This window comes from Otolemur garnettii, unplaced genomic scaffold (assembly GCF_000181295.1).
Source record: "Otolemur garnettii isolate 467f Iridium unplaced genomic scaffold, OtoGar3 scaffold00005, whole genome shotgun sequence".
Classification (NCBI taxonomy): domain Eukaryota; kingdom Metazoa; phylum Chordata; class Mammalia; order Primates; family Galagidae; genus Otolemur; species Otolemur garnettii.
In genome coordinates, this window is record NW_003852400.1 from 36,148,143 (window position 1) to 36,160,887 (window position 12,745).

At 46.9% G+C, this 12,745-nt stretch overlaps 1 pseudogene; it reads left to right on the forward strand.

Annotated features, from left to right (window-relative positions):
* The first annotated feature begins 11,439 nt into the window (after positions 1-11,439).
* On the forward strand, positions 11,440-11,535 carry LOC111722101 (annotated as a pseudogene).
* Positions 11,536-12,745: the final 1,210 nt, after the last annotated feature.

Below are 12,745 nucleotides of genomic sequence, written 5' to 3' on the forward strand. Positions count from 1 at the left end.
GTGTCTGCAGGGGACAAGGAGAGAAAGGCTTTCAGGAGTTTGCAGCCTGTGCAAGGAGCGACCCAGGGCACCATCTTTAATGACAGAGGCTTCTTCCCCTCCAAGTAGTGGCTGCCCTGAGAGACATCTAAAGTTCTCTGAGGGCAGAGACCAAGCTTATGTCTTGTGTCCCTGAGCTCCCCAGTGGTACAACTCTGATGAAAGGCTAATTTCCTCATTCTGGGGAGAGTCAAGCTTGTCTTTTCTCCTCTAGATAAGAAGCTTTAAACGTAAAGGTGCAGGCTCACAGAAGAGGGCTAAAAACACAAGCCAATGTTAACACTGGCTCCCGAGACCCCACAAGAATCCAGTGGAGAGTATCTCCCTTGATGGAGCGGAAAAAAGCTACTCACCACCCCAGGAGGGAAAGCTCTGAGCACTGGTGGACACATGCAGGTGGGTAGCACTTGATACCCAGGGACCCTCAGAAGGCTATGACCTTCCTCCTCCAGGTAGCAGTGGGCCAGATGTCCATCAGCAGGTCCCAAAGACTCGGCCACAGCAGTAAGGGCTGCATACCAGCCAGCCTTCTTGCTTGGCATTGCACAGGAGTGTCACCAGCGCCCCACCCCATAGGACAAGTAGGTGTTGTTCTGCCTTACACAGAGTAGCCAGGCAGGAGAGTCAGGGCAGTCTGGTCACATGGCTTATGTCTAGGTGTTAAGGAGCACACAGATGTGTGTTTCAAATATAGTATTGGCACAAAAACTCAGATTGCTGTATTACTGTCAAATAGTATCAGCCAATCTTCTATCCAAAGTCTACAGGCCTTAATTACTCCAGTAACAGCCTGGTGACCAGTCAAAGAAAGCCTGTTACAAAGGCTCCTTTGTTGAATGGGCCTTTGTCCCAGTGAGGGGATTACTCCAAGCACCTCTTTCCAGCTACAGCCCAGATCAGGGAGGGATTGCAAGTCCAGTCAACCCTTGAGAGCCTCAGAAGACCCGTTCTCAGGTCCCAGGTAGCTCAGGTTTGCTGGCTGCGTGATCTGTAGGTCATACTTGCATACTTGCAAGGCCAGTCCCTTGCCGGTAAAATGGAAATCATCAATGCAAATTTTACCCTCTTTTCCCCAGTACCCAGGGCTGCTGGGGGCGCTGAGCCCTCCTGGTCACTTGGAGCACTGCTGAGTGGTATTTACACCCTACTCTGGCAGGCTGAAGTCAGAATGCCTTTAACTGTGCCCTCACCCACTGTAGTCCCACATGTAACACACATACAGTGGCTGTTTCTCCTCTTTCCTATCTGGATCCAAGAGCTCCAAGCAACCTCCCTGTCTGGAGTGAGAGGCAGAAGCCCACTTCCCTGGGAAAGCCAAGAAGGATGACAATGGCCCCTCGCACTTCCTAGAAAAGCAGCAGGTGCTGTGGACTCAACCAAACCAAGCTCTAAGAGGAAGCGGAAGTCTGGAGGTCAGCTTCAGGCTGCCCTGGACTCCTGCAGCAGCCAGGTGAGTTGTGAAGAAACAAGATCTTCTGCAGACCCTGGGCAGGGCCAGCTGTGGACACCTGCCAGGCCTAGTGTCCTAAACCTACCAGCTAGCACTCACTGTGACAGTTCTCTCTCTCATTCCATTCCTCACTGGAATGTCACTGGGATAGACAGTCAGGAGTCACAGGCAGTGGGCAAGGACTGTGGCAGGGCCCTGGTGGACCATGCCGGGTGTAGCCCCGCCTGCACCTTTCCTTCTCCAGCTCTTTCCTGCTGCTTTCCTGAGGATGGTCCTCCAGCCTTCTTTCAACTCCCTGAGCTACTGGATAGCCTTCCAATAAACTCCTTCTCTCCTTAAGTTCACCAGACTCGAGGTCTGTTGTTTGTAACCAAGAGTCGTGCCTGATACCGTGAAAGCTATAGCCAGGGAGGAAATTACCCAAAATACAAACTATGTTGTTAATCCCCCTACACAAATGTATTCAGCACAGCATTACTTAACAACTGTGAAAACGGGAAACAGAGCGCGTACCGGGCAGCAGTGAAATAGGTAAATGAGCTTGAGCCCTTGACTGGGAAAAGTGAGCAACGGGGCAGGATAACGGGTGTGAAGACAATGCAGTGGGGAGGGAAGTGCCCGCGAGATGGACTGACCAGTGCAAACAGGAGGAGAAACTGTACGCACGAGAGACCTGACTCTCCCCACCGAGAATAGAAGCGCCTTCACCCAGACTTTTATTTATTTATTTATTTATTTATTTATTTTAGCACTAAGTCAAGTTCTTTACTTCCCAAAAGTAATGGCTAAAGAGAGGAAGAAAGAGGAGGGTGAGAAGAGGAAGACAGAAAGAACCAGAGGGAGGAAGGAGGTGGGCAGAGCGGGGAACAGCTCGACTTTGTATCTGCCTTGTTCAGGACCCTGTCTCTGCTGGCGATCGTAAGTGCTCAACACTTATGAAGTGAATGAATGAATGATTCCACAGGGGAGGGGAGGGAAGAGCACCTCTAAATGTTACTAGTGACTACTGAGGTTGGTCAGACGTCTTAAAGCTGTTGTTTGCCTTCTTCTATTTTCAGCACTTTCCATCACGTGGTTTTGTTTATTACCCTGAGAGGAAAAAATTGTTTGTCATAGCCCAAACCACTGGTAGGTGACCCAGCTTCCCCTAATATTTATGTCCCCGCTCAGAAGCCTAAGTTGCAACCATGCAGGGCGATAAGGGCAAAGGAACATGTGCTCCCCTTGCCAAGTGGAAATGCTGCGCTAGAGCAATCCATTAAGGAGCCTGGCTCTGCTACCCGAGTAAACACTGCCTTCCTGTGGGCGGCCAGCACTGAGTGACCTTCACAGCCCCTTGGCTGGAGCCTTGAGACAGGCGTCTGTCTGGGGCAAAAGAGTCACCAGGTGCCCAGGCCAAGCCAGAGGCCTTCCCGCCTTCCTCTGTCCCCCTCCAGTTGTCTTCTCTCCCACTTCCTCACCCAGGCTTTGTCACCAGCTCATGTACTCCACAGGGTCTCAACAATGGCAGAGTTCACAGGGGTTGACCACCCAATCAGACTGGCATTCACTGAGGCCACCACCAGATTAGCAAGTCAGATCCTGTCCCACCTCTGAGTGACTCAGCAGAGAAGCAAAGGAGTCAGCACTCTGCAGAAGTCTGGAGGTCAGCTTCAGGCTGCCCTGGACTCCTGTGGCAGCCAGGTGAGTTGTGAAGAAACAAGATCTTCTGCAGACTCTGGGCAGGGCCAGCTGTGGACACCTGCCAGGCCCAGTGTCCTAAACCTGCCGGCTAGCACTCACTGTGACAGTTCTCTCTCTCACCACACAAACACACACATACACACACATTTGCACACATTTTCACCATGAATAACATCATCCAAAGGTGACACTGGACACAGAGATGACGGGGACACAAAGGCATACACCTGCAAATGTTCTGATCACCAACTTCCTGCCCTTTCCTCTCCTGCAGCTGCCACTTCCTTTTCTCATAACAAAACCTGCTCCATCCTGGTTTGATTCAACCCATGACCACAAGCCCCAGGCTCCAGGGCACATGCTGTAGGCAGTTTTATATCCTTTTTATAAACAGGTTCCGTGGTGTCCAGCAAGTTGCCACAGAGCAATACTGGCTGAGTGGCAGCCCTGCTCCAAGTTCTGGGTCCGAGTTCTGCATGATCCTTCCCCCAAGTTACTGAGATGGCCCCACCAGCAGGTCTGTGTTCCAGCTCTGCAGGGCCCCTCCTCTCAGCACCTGGGCTCTATCCCAGCCTCTTGCCTTGGTTTCCTCAGCCCTTGGGGTGTAGCTGCTTCCTGCAGTTACTACCACTGAGATATACCTCAGAGTTCCTTTTTTGCCAATTTAGTCTACACATATCAGCTTAATTAATTTCCTTTATTGAATTCTCTCTGTTAAAATAACTACAACTATCAACTTCTTACCTATACAATGTTTATTTTATCAAAAGTCTTTCTGGAGTAGTATTTATCAGTTAGCTTGACTGTATTCAATTTGGATAAAAATGTATTGAATTTTTTCCAATTTTTCCAATTACACTTTAATTTTATAATCATTACAAAACTATAGTGTTTTCCTAATTGTCTTTTTGCTGATATAGGAGAAAAGATAGTAGGAAAAAGCATGTCAAGTTGAACCTGCTAGTGAAGACAAGTTTCTAGGTGCTTTGATGGAGTGGTCCATCTCCTCGTCACCTGGGGCACAGAGTAGAGTTTTCATTTGTCATGTTCAAACGATACTCCTCAAGGAACAGTGTTCAAGACCTAATTGGAAGTTACCACCCACCATGCTGTCCAAGTGATTGGCCATTTCTTACTTAGATTCTGAAGGGATTTAGGTACAGTTGAGCTGGAAAGGAACATATGCCCTTTAAATAGCAAGGGATTCCAGAAGAAAAGAAAAAACTACTGAAAAACCCACGTCTAAGTAAGGAAAACAAGACCCAACTGGGAAAGAGAAAGCTGTAGAACAAATATACAGAAGGAGTTAAGCAGCCTAACTATTCATAAAGACCAGAGAGGCCACCACATTCTAAGTCAAGAAGGGGCGGACTATTAAAATCACAGGTGGTTGCAATAACCACACATACATTCGGTACTGAATTTCCAGTCCCTATCTCCGTACTTTGGGAGCAATTAGTCTCGGGTGAAAAATTGCACTTGCAGCTAATTGTACCTGCAATTACCTACTTCCGGGTGCAATTAACCACTTGAACCTAATTCTGAGTGTGCAAGTGTTTAATTGCGTATGTGAGGAGGTGATTCCAGACACAGTTAGTTGTGCCCTCAGTCTTTGCACCTGCAACTAATTGTGACTAATAAAACAAGTCTTCATACAAGTCAGGTTGAAGATGCATATGGTGACCCTGTTTGGGGAACCAAAAATTAGATTGGTTGGGCTAATAGATGCACAAGTGTACTAAAGGGAACAAAGAGACAAATTACTGGAAAGTGTCGTTGTTTGGATTTATGGCTACATTGTCCACGTCCCTTTCCTGCAGTCGGGCTCCTCCTGGACTATGGAATATGAAGTCAGCTGGTTAAAGGCAGGCACCCTGCCTTGGCTGACACAGATATTTGTAAAAATAACAGAGTAACTCTTCTGATAACGTTGAGGAACATCCACAAGGTACAGGACAGAACCACATTCCAGCCAGTTCCCTATGATTTGAGTTAACTCTGAGGAGGTGGTTGAAAACACGTAAGCGACAGGTATTTATTGAACTCCTACTACGTACTAAGTTATACAGTGAAGCGGAGATTAAAAGACATGACTCTTGCCTTCAATTTCATGTCAGCCTCACAAATAATTATTGAGTACCTACTGTTTGGCATGTCCAAGTGCTCATGAGCTTATGGGAAAATCCATTTACTCTGTCTTTCTACAAATACCTATTTATCAAGCCCTCTTGGAACCCACATTCAAGTGGGGAAGACAGGGGCTAAACAACTGTTTAAACAATCAACGTCTTCATGACAGGGCCTATGCGAGGGCATGCATGACTACAGGCTGCCAGGCTAAGTGTTTAGGTTAGCTCCAAAGAATTGATGCTTGAGATGAGATTTTACAAATGACCCGGGCTTACCTAGAAAAGGGGGCAGGGAGAGGGCTCCAGATGGAGGGAAGGAAAATGCCAAGGCCCTGAGGCAGAAAGGAACTTCTCAGCATTGAGAGTGAAAAGGCTGGGGTGGCTGGAGCAGAGGAAGGGGAGAGGGGTGAAGCCCATGTGATGAGTGGAAGGAGGTTCTTCCAAGTTCCCAAAGACAGGCCCCGGGAGAGGACCGATGATGGTCATCTGCCAAGACAAAGGGCCTTGTGTAGCCTCCCGACAACAGCCAAGAGAGGGGCTCGACATGAGATTTTTTTTTTTGCCCCCTTCCTCTAATCTCACCAACACCAACCTGAACTCTGCAAGAAACAAAAGAGAGATGAGCAGAGGAAAAATAAAGTTGCAAAGCAACTCCTCTTCCTACCTGCACCACAACCCTGACCTTCCTGCCCCTTAAGTCAGGAATTTGGAGGTGAGATTAAAGTTTTATGTTAAACTAGACCAGATCCATAACACTTGAAAAAAAAATTCATTATCAAAATTGGGACTCTTGTCATAGTCGGAGGTTATCTGGAAAGCTACATGAGGTGTCTCTAAAGGACAGGGAACTGGGCCTGGCTGAGCAATCTGAGGGCTGGGCAGGAGGCACATGTGGCCTCTCAGTGATGGATTCCATGGAGTCAGCGGGTTCAGTGAACCAGAGGGGCATGGGAATGGTGCGTGTCACCCTGAGGGCTGACAAGACAGGCAAGTTCCACAAAGACAAGAAGAACCCAGAAGACTCAGACAGAGATGGGGACCAGGTATTGAGGGAGGAGGAGAATGGGGAAGAAGTTCATTCTCTGTTGGACGGGAAGCCTCAAGAAGCCTGGCTGGAGTGGATGTTTGGAGGTGGGAGAAGTGGGGCAAGGGGTGGGAAGCCGGATGGAAGGGAGACTGGAATGCCGGGGAATAGGAGTTGGGAGTCCCTGGCATCAAAGCTGGCTTTTCCTCCAGACTCTGAACAAATAGAAAATGGCTCAGTTTGTGTTTCAAGTGAGGAGTTCATCTAGATAAGCTCCTTTCCAGGGCTGACATTGTGGCCTTGGCCCCACCTTACTTCTCTTTGTGTTGTCTGCTGGAGTGGTGAGGACTTTCCCTGACCATCCCAACTCCTTCCCTCCTGCTCTGGGCCAAGGCAGTGCCTGTGCAGTGTACAAGGTTAGACAAGCAAGTTGAAGAATTCATCCTAGAGGAAGTACTACATACCTCATTGCCGAATAGTACTATGGTCTCCTTTGAGGTATGCTCCTTGGGAAGCTATGTGCCAATGCCAGCACCTAGTCCACCCTTCCAAGCTATTCTGAAACTTTTTTTTTGGTATGTCCATCAGGGCTGTCATCATATGAAGTCAGACAATTAAGCGTGCAAATTCATCCTAGAAAAAGGGCTTGGAAGGGTAAACTAGGCCCTGGCGCCAGTGCACAGCTGGGCACCGACCATAGTGATACCCAGCGATGAGGCATGAGTCTGAGAAGCGAACTGTCCTCACAGGTACGTCTGTAGGGTTTGGGGGAGCGCAGTAGAATCTCCTGTTATTCTTTTCTGTCTTGTGGCAGAGACTGGCCTGATGCTCACCAGTCAGTTACTCTTCCTCAACACCCTGCAAGGCTATATTTCCCAGCTTCCTAACAGCTACGTTAGAGGAGCTAGCGTCCAGTCCAGCAGCCAGGATAAGCCTGGCCCCTAAAACACTCAGCCCGATCTTCCTCTCATTCCCTCTCCCAATTCAGGGGACTGGAGAAAAGGACTTTGAGGCGGCAAAAATCTGCATTCCTACTCAGAGGTAGCCATCACATCGTACCACGAGCAGCAAAGAAACAGGTGCTTGGTAAGCCCCTGAGATGGGGGTTCATCCATCACTACATGTCTGGTCAGCCTTAACATGTCCACCCATCTCTACCCCCAGGTGTCCTACCCCCTCCCTTCCTTCCCCCCTGCACTCTTCCCACACCCCCCAGCCTCAGTCATTTCTCACAGCACAGCATTACAGCCGCAGCAGAGGTGGGGGCAGCCAACCCAGGCAGGTCGTTTTCTTCCTCCAGCCTGCCACCACAGGCCTCTCACCTTGGCCATTCGGAATGCTCTTCCTCCAGATGCCCACATGTGGCTTTTCCTCAGCTGAAATGACCCTTTCTAGGAGAGGGTTGCTGCCACCACCCACCCACAACATCTCGCCATCACAACACTATCCCTCATTGCCTTCAGGGTGGTAAATTATTCATGACATTTAGTGCATCTGTTTGTTGTTTTGTTTTTCTCCTTGTGGGATGTCACCTCCCCCAGAACAAGGACTGGGTCCATGCCTGTAGTCCTAACACTTTGGATGGCCAAGGCAGGAGGATCGCTTGAGCCCAGGAGTTCAAGACTAGCCAGAGCAAGTGTGAGACCCTGTCCCTACAAAAGAACTAGAAAACCTAGCCAGACACAGGTATGTGCCTATAGTCCCAGATACTTAGGAGGCTGAGGCAGGAGGATCATTTGAGTCCGGGAGATGGAGATTGCAATGAGCTTTAGTGATGTTAACACACTCTAGCCTGGGTGACAAAGTGAGACCCTGTCTCCAATGGATAAATAAATAAGTGTTGACTAAATGAAGGAAGGAATGGATAGGTGTAATCATTCCTTTCTCTAGGTTATCTGACCTCACTCCCTTTACAGATAAGGAAATGAACCCTTTTCCTAGAAAAAGAGGAAACAGGGAAACAGCAAAGGCAACTCAACCATGCCAGCTGTTCCGGAGTGCTGAACTTGGATGTGATTTATTCAAATCAAAACTCTGGGGGGATTGTTTCAGAGGTATCCATAAAACAAATGTCATTTTTACCTAGAGAATTCACCCAACCTTCTAACCAATTTCAAATATAGTTCTTTAATGCAGATTTGACAAATTTGAAATCTCTTACACAAAGCCATTTGTCATCTAATGTGTGCCTGCCCTGCACCACAGTTTAAGTTATAGCTTTTTAATGGGGTAAAACATTTCTAATAAAATCATCAAAATACCTTAAACCAAAACTGCCTATAAGAAATTGACGAGTTCCAAGCATTGATTCAACCCCTGAAAACATCAACCTTGCCATTGGCACCGTGGGCGCTTCTAATAAAAGCAGCTAAGGAGGTATAATGAATATCTAATGAACCGACTTGAATGTCTGTGTTGCTTCTCGAATTGGAAATAAGTCAATGAGCCTTACAAAATGCATATTTTACAGATATCTTCATAAACAACGATCTTATTTTTCACTTGTGAGATGAGCGTCATTGTTTTTATAAAACAATTGAAGATTTAATAATTTATTATATGGACACATAACCCAGCGCTTACAGGGGGAGAACAACCCTGCCCATACCTGATTTTTAAAAGGTCCTTGAGCATAGAAGCTGTGGGGGTTATAAAAGTAAACCAAAGTGCCCACAATCTAGTAGCAAATGTGGAGCGCGTGAGTAGTAATTAGGACGCAAAGTCACAGAAACTTCCACAAAGATGAGTTAAGGAGAAGGCCTAGGTCAAGCACCAAGAGCTGAGTGAAGATAAACAGACCACATTGGTCCTAGTTTGCATCAGCCAGGGGCACATGGGCCTGGGACAAGCTCCTCCCATGAATTCACCTAGAGACCTCCTCCTGCCAAAGCCCTCACTGTGCTGTCTCACCACCTCACTTCCTCAGCTGGAAATGGGGAACCGGGAAAGTTGCTTCCTCCTGTTGGCTCAAGCTCCCTCTCTATCTCAGCAACTTCCCTTCCAGAGGCCAAATATAACCCTCCCTTTCCCGGCTCACAAAGGATTCCAGTGACAGCACACAGCACAGACAGCCAGAGAGCACCTCACCAGCCCAGCCCACAGCCAAAAATAACCGCCACTTGGTTGGCGCGGACCTGGGATGGTTGCCTTTTCCTGTTGTTGAGACTTTGCTCTGAGTTATTTTTTGTTTTGGTTTTGGATTTTGTTTTGTCATTTGAAAGTAAACAAAGTAACCAAAAGAAGTTGCTGTATCAACCTCCCACATCAGGTTTACAGGATCAGTTCCAGGCCTGGTGGGTCATGACCAGAGCGGTATTGACCTCTCAGATCTGCCCAGTGGCCTATAGAAAAGGAGAATCAGGCCAGTGAGTGTCCTCCCCTCTCTGTCCCGCAGTGGGCTGAGCATGGCCAAGGTCATGCTGGGACCCAGGCAGCAGGCGGGGCCACATTTCCTCTCCAGTCTGGCTCTCCTGGGTGATTGGGACAATTTCAGGCCAGTACCCGTGACATACCCAGGGAGCAGACAGGCCGGAGCTGTCAGATCTGTGCCCTCCACACGTACTGAAATGATTTAAATGATTAATCTGTTTATTTAAAAATAAATTGTTGAACAGTGTTCAACAACAACCAAGCCCGTTTTTAATCTGTTCCATGACACACAAGGCTCTTGTCAACTAGGTTTGCTGCAGGCCAGCAGACACATCTTGTTAAATCTTCCCTAGCAGGTGACATTAAATGGAACCAGGCCAAAGAGATGGCGGCTGGAAGGAAGATTGTCTTCTCCACGCCCTGCTTCCAAATGCAATGCATGATAAGCAATTTCGCAAAACTATAACCTTCAATTGTTGGGACATCTCTGTACTTTTGTTATTCAAAAGCAGAATGTTCTCTGGCATCAGGTTTCTACCAGAGCAAAAAACATTACTCAATTTCTATATGTGGGAGCCTATCACACAGATTCGTCTCATTCCTTGTCATGTTGTATGCTGTCCCAGGACCAATAAATAATTTATGCGTTTAATGCATTTATCAGCTTTCCCATATATATGCGTGTATACATACATATATGTATAAAATCTCCTATGTGCCAGTGTCAAGGATGTCCTCTATATTCTCAGAAAGCAAGCAATCTCTTGGGTGTTTCTCCAACACGAAATTAACTTCGCATCTTATGCATCAAATGAGTGAAAAGTGATAACGGGTCCCTGTTCTTTACAGAAGACCAAGTGCTAGTCCACACCAGAGAAGTTACACTAGGAATTTCACATTGCATATTTTCTGAAATTGCTCCCCTCTTTATTCTTTTTTCCCAAGGAAGATCTTTATTATTCCAGAGCCACTTAATTGTAGAGGGAATATGGCCCCTAAATTTCCACTTGTTCTATTTAAGTTGCTTTTCCTTTGCTTTCCCCTTGGAGCAGTTGTCACGCTTGTCATTAAGAGCTGCTTCTGAGCACCTCCGCAGCGCCAAGCCCGGTGCCAGGTGCACATGCTTGGCAGTCCTCACCTCTACTGCTGTCCGGAGGCTCCAATTTGGATGCAACCGCGATCATCATTCTCTCTCTCACGGCAGCGGCATCCGGGGTGCTGCCCACATAATGACAAGCAGCGAGCGGGAACACCGGCAGCCCCTGCCGTGGGGCAAAGCCACACAACTCACGCTTGCTTTCTGCCCCCACCACCTCTCTCTACCCGTCTTCACCATTTGGAAGGCTTCTGTGCTTCAGTGATGATTCACGATGATTCTTAAAGGAAAGAATCTTAGAGGAAAGCATCTCAGAAATAATCGAGTCCAACTGACTCCCTGTAAAGAGAAGGAAAGGGAGGGAGGAGCTGAGGGTGAAGTTCCTTGACCAAGTTCACACCAGCGTTGTTGGCAGATCAGAGACAGGAATTAAGTATTTGATCCCACTTCCAATGCTCTTCTCGCTATACCAGTGGCTTGCCAATATTTGTTAGTACACGGATTCCACAGTACGAAGTAAACTCTGCATCGTGACTCACAGACTGGTACACATATATTGTAACTAACACACACGTTACACAAAATAATACTTACTGTGTGACACACTTTGATATTTTCTATTGTATATTCATTTTAAATTTTTCTAGAGATGGCTTAACAGCATGTATCCTAAAATTGGAACAATACAGAAAGGATCAGCATGGCCCCTGCACAAGGATAACATGCAAATCTTTCCCATATTTTTTGTACATTTACCAAATGTTACTTTTCTTTCCAGGGATAACATTTATAGGTATACAGTCCTACAGTTTGCATTTTTTTCTAATTAGACGTATCTTTAATGTCTAGGAAGGTGGGGGGTGAGTTAGACATAGCACAGGGCTCCTTCCAGGCGTAACCTGTGATGCTCTGATCAGGAAAGGTCTTACTGTCTAAATCTGTCCTCTGTGCTGAAAGCCAGAATGATCCGGCAGAGAGAACAGTGGACTTAGCCTCAAGGCCCAGCATCTAGTCTTGGCTCCACCAACTACCAAATGTGTGACTTAGGACAAGTTTCCTCTGGGTTCCGTTATCTCATCTGCAAGATCAAGCTGTTGCTAACTGACAGAGTTCTGAGAAGTAAATGAAATGATGTAAATTAAAGCAATAAAAAGCTCCATACACAAGACTTGTCTCGGAATAGCAATGATCTTAAATTCTCACATTTCAGAGAAATGTGGTATCTAAAGATGTTTCTGGATTCTGGTCAAAACACCTGCATAATGTATTATGGATAAATTTGGGAGAATAAAGAAAAACTATACCCTGAACCTGGCTTATTTTTAAATGCTTTTGCAGGTGTTTGAAGAGGAGGGCTGACCTTAGATGTTGAAGATGTTAAGCCTTGAAAAAGTGGGAGTCATTGTGACCAAAGAGGATGCCATGACCTTGAAAGAGAATGTCAATGAGCCTCAAGTGGAAAAAATGTATGCAAGAAAGGCTGCTACTAGTGAGCTAAAGAGGAAGAGTTGAACATTTGGCAAAAATTTCAGACGGAAGTGCCATTCTGAATGCTAGTGGGACAAATGAGGTCGAGTACATGAAAAGAAGGAATTCCAGAGGCACTCAATGTTGTCCTAGCTACTTTTGAAGGATGCATCTTCCTAAGTGGCTGGGCTTGCTTTCAGTATATTCCAGCTTTGGACTCACTAAACCAAATTAATAAAAATCAAAAGTTTATATGGAGATTATTTTCCAAAACATCAAAATGTCTGCAATGACCTTGCCAAGAATCCTAGGAGGATCCTTGACAGCTAAGAACATTATGCAAAGCCAGAAGTCAGCTGTCAAGCCAAGCTCAGAGATCGCGTGGCTAGGGTGGGGAGAGGCATCACGGGCACTACTAAGGTAGGGATGATAGGTAGCAGGGTCTCAGCAAGACCCTAAAGAGAAGGACTCCGGCGGAGGACAGAGCG